Source organism: Limulus polyphemus, unplaced genomic scaffold (genome assembly GCF_000517525.1).
Source record: "Limulus polyphemus unplaced genomic scaffold, Limulus_polyphemus-2.1.2 Scaffold109, whole genome shotgun sequence".
Classification (NCBI taxonomy): Eukaryota; Metazoa; Arthropoda; class Merostomata; order Xiphosura; family Limulidae; genus Limulus; species Limulus polyphemus.
In genome coordinates, this window is record NW_013665719.1 from 1,109,065 (window position 1) to 1,113,936 (window position 4,872).

Here is a 4,872-nt window from a genome sequence, read left to right on the forward strand (position 1 = left end):
GATGATGACAAAACCTTGTCGAAACGTTGTACATTTGCTGTTATGTTAAACTTATATTAAAGTTTTTCTTCATTACCCATTCAAGCCGTCTCCAGCCATTATATTGAGTATATCTTCCCGAAATTTGGCAGTCTTTCATTTAATATTACAAGTCTTTCACATTCAAAAAGGCATATTTCTTAGTGAATTTTTTAATAAAATAAAATAAAGATTTGTCGATGAATATATTTAGTATTTGTTTTGAATAGTCCGTGTGCAAAGTAATTTTCATGTTAAAATTTAAAATACTCTTCCTCATCTCAAATTTCCTTTGCGTAATCCCTAAAGCCTCTTCAATGTATTTCAACAGTTTTTTCTGTAAAACTTTATAGTTTATCTGTTATGTCCCCCAGTGGCACAGCGGTATGTCTGCCGACTTACAACGCTAGAATCTGGGTTTCGATACCCGTTGTGGGCAGAGCACAGATAGCCCATTGTGTAGCTTTGTGCTTAATTACAAACAAATAATTATCTGTTATTATCTCTACCCTATCTCAAAACGGGATCGGTAAATTCGACCGGCCTCGTGAACCACCAAAAAAAAAATCTAAATAACTCTATATTAAACATTTTTCTTTCATTTAGCTCTTGTAATAGTAGAAATGTGTAAATAGATCGGGAATTCTAAATTATATCACAACGAACACTTTAAATCAGTATCATATATCTCCCTTTTGTTTTTTATCAGGGTCAAGCCACTTCAGTTTGCTTACCCAAGCAAATAAAATGCCTTTAGTTGCAAATTAGGAAATATGTAAAAGATTACAGAAGTATACAAGAACCTTTGTCAAATCTTCCAGCATTCTTGACTTTGACGATGTCAAATAAGTCGCTGTTCAGTGTGGCAGAAACTTGATCCAAGGGTTGATTCCAATGTAACAAGGTCTTAAAGCAGCGGCTTTGATTGATCGTTTAGAAAAACAACAAAAACAACCAAGGGTAAAATTTGACTGTGTTGTGAATTGGTACAAAAGAGAACATCAGATAGTAAAGCTTGCAATTTCAGCAGTGAATATTGCTCTAAAGTCTATATTTCAGTGATAAGGATAGTACTCCGAGAGAAGAACGTTGGAAATGCAAGCAAGTTGCTTTACAACAATATGTTGGGATAACTTAGAATTGCACTAAATTTTCTTATTTTGAACATTTAATTAATTCACACAACATACAGGTGCATATTGAGGAGGAACCACATGAATTTCTCTGATGTGAAAGCGATAATTCTGTTAATAAGCTAATGATTATGACAAATACAATGAAGCGAAGTAGGATAATACGGACAGAATTTATGAGAAAAGTGAAAATGAGAACGTATTTTTTAATATTATCTAAATCAACAAAAACGCCGCCCTACGGGCGAATATTTGTCTAATCGTAAAAGAAAATAAATGTGAAAAAAGCGAACATTTTATAAAAAGGATTTTTTTTTGGGAAGTACTGCACCGTAAAAAGTGGTCAAATTGTGTTCTTTAGTCATACGCAACTCACTGCATCAAAATGATTCAATGTAAAGAGTTCAAACTTTTCTTCAATTTTATTAACAGAAACTGTAATGTTTTTATATATTTTATTAAAAGTTGTACCGTTTATTTAAAAATAAGTTTTTAAGAACTCCAGTTTCTCAGTACTAAATTTAAAAATTACGTCAGTAAAGATATAATAAAACCCTCATGTACAGTCCTAGTGAAAGTCATGTTCTTGTTGTGAGGAATATTTTTATTCAAAATTGTGTTCTATTATAAAAAAAATGGTTGATGCACATACAACAGTTATTTTTCTAACTGTGTGAATCTTGAATACTCAAAGTGTGAAGTTTTATGTATTTGTGTTTGTGGTGGCATTCAATAGATGGCGCGGGTGTTTTGGTCATGTACATTGATACTGATATGCATTATGTCCATTATAGTAAGGAGATTCAAACTTCTTTCAAAAGGCAACAGTGGACATTGCCCAATGTCAACTTATGAACAGTATCGTAAATCATGCAGTGTTGGAGAATAGCAGAATTCGTAAAGCACTTCGGCAGAGAGAGTCATTCAATCTATTGTGAACTACTAATTGTATGTTCATCTTCTTATTTTACGTAGCACTTTGTATAAACATAACTTTAGCTTTCTATAGCGTCAAAAGTTGACGTATTCGTTATTGTTTGTTTTTGTAAGAGCAAAGCCACATCAGGCTATCTGCTGTGTCCATTGTGAGAAATCGAACCCCGGATTTAGCATTGTAAGTCCTTAAACTTACTGCTGACCTACTGGGGGACGTACCCCTATTATCTTCCAGTACGTATACTACATAATATGATATTTGTATTCTCAAGCACAATATAATTTGCCAAACATTCCAATAATACCAATTTTTGACACCTTCCAGGCTCGTCGTAATGTATGAATCAGGTGGGGTGGGGGAAATGAATAAAGATTATCTGACAACAAGAAAAAACGTTTTAAAATATTAGTCAACAACAACAAGTACTGTATTTTATATAAAAAAATACAAATTAAATTGTTTACTTTGTACTAAAATAATAATGTTTCTGATAATAATCAGTATACACATTATACAGATACGCAAAAAAGTAACTGAGGGCGTAATGTTTAAAATTTGACAAAGAATTATAGTCCCCGGTCATTTCGGTTAGCAGAGTCAGCCAACTACATAGAAAAAGACTAAATAAAAAAATCGTTGTCAGCAAAATATTGATGGACTGCTGCTTACCCCCTCCGGTTCGACATCTATGCTTCCCACTGTATTGGCATGTTACTGCATTTTTAGTAATTAATATTGCACTTATTTCCAATTCAGAGTAACAATTTAATATTTCCGTATGTTTAACTCACCCGCATGGAAAATAATCTTAATTATTCTTCGACTGCAGATCAAATATATCCTGAAGTAAAGCGTGTTTTGTGCAAAGCATCAAAAATATCAAATACATATGGATATAACTTTGGTACAAATATTTGCATTTTATGGAAATGCATATCGACACGTACACAGCAAATTTTGTACTTTATAATATTAATGAGCTCTAATTAAAATTCTGCATTAACTTATGTTGTGTGTAATTTGTTTGTTTGTCCACGAACTCCTCCCACTGTTTAAGAACTAAGAGGATCAAACTTGACAGGCGATTTCGGGGTGGCCAGAGGGACGCGGGTGCCCTTATCTATACCATATACTAAGGGTAGCTAAAATACATCAGTAAGGTCATCCAGGCATGCTGGGAACTAAGAGGATGATTTCAGAGTCAATGAACCCAAACTTAGCATCTACGTTTGTGTTCCTGGCTTCCCTAGGAATCATAAGAGCACCATGTTCGAACTGTGTTTATACCCCATCACAAACCAGCGGCACACGTACTTAGATACCATGAGTAGGCAACTTAAAGGATATTCTTTCTTTTTTTATTTTTTGATACATATCCTTCCTAGGGTAGCTGTAGAAGTAACTAGAATAAAGGAGGAATTTGTTCTGGTACAGTGGGATTTCTATGAATCATAAGAGACACGTTGGATTCCACAGCAGAGTGCTGGATATGCTAGTCACTATGAGACGGATGTGAATATAAAAATAAATGCAAATCACTTTAAAACAGGGTGGCCAGTCAAAGTTTTGAAAAATACAAAAAAGGGGACTTTTTCAATTACAAACGAAGCAAGTCCAAATAGGCCTTTTCGAATTTATAAAAACGTTACAAGATACAACCCTCCTTGAAACAACCGGCATATTGAGCAGTGAAATGGTTAAATTAAGTCTTCCTTTTCTTCTTTCTTAGCTCCACTTTTCTTTTTAAGATTTCTTTCACTTCATAAACTTCACCTAATGATTTAAAATAACATTAATTTAAGGCTTTCAATATAAAACTGATAATGGAGACAAGAACATAACTGTTGCAAGTTCAGGCATGTCTATCTTACAAATTGCTGAGTAATGCTACTTACAAACTGTCAGTATGCAAAGAAACTACATTTGCTGATATATATTGTCACTATTAATAATTGTTTTTAAAACTGTGATGAATTATTATTCAGAAAAAAAATAATTTTCAGAATAATTTACATTCTGCAGATTAATGACAATTAAATAAATTTAACGAGACTGAAAAATTATAAAAATGGAGGTTAGTAATACAGTAAGCAGTTCAGCTACTGAGGTCCATTAGTAAAAGGTCTAAGTTCACTAATCTCCTCCATGGACATCAGTTGATCTATAGAAAACAGAGAATGTGTTATTGCACACAGCAGCCATTTATTAATGTATAAATATGTAATACAAACTGTGCTTTATTCATAAACCATTATTATTATTATAGAATGACAAATCAGTAATTTCAGCACAAAAAGGAATGACAAAACTACATGACAAATTTTTAGAAGAGGTGCACCATTTTCTATGCAATAATATACTTCTTAAGAAATCATTGGTAATATTAAATCTTAAATAATTGTTTCTTAAGTCACTGGAACTTGTAGCCTTATTTAATATTTTCACAGGATATGTAACATCTCAAGGATATTTATTACAAGAATATATTTGCAGTTAGCTATAACTCCTTGACCAGAAAATCACAAGTGGGAAGATATACATCTCATGTATGAATAATATGTAATGTTATATAACTGTTTAAGTTACTTGTGAAAATGTTTAAGTTTGATTTGTACTGATTTATTCATCTTATAACTTTCAGACCACACACTTTCATATTGGTGAATTTTGGAGATTATTTCTACTTTTAAGACTTTTTCACACAGAAATCTAAGAAAATAGAGAACACACAAATTAGAATTCACTACATGTAATTAAAGGCCTGCTTACTAACCATTGCTAGGT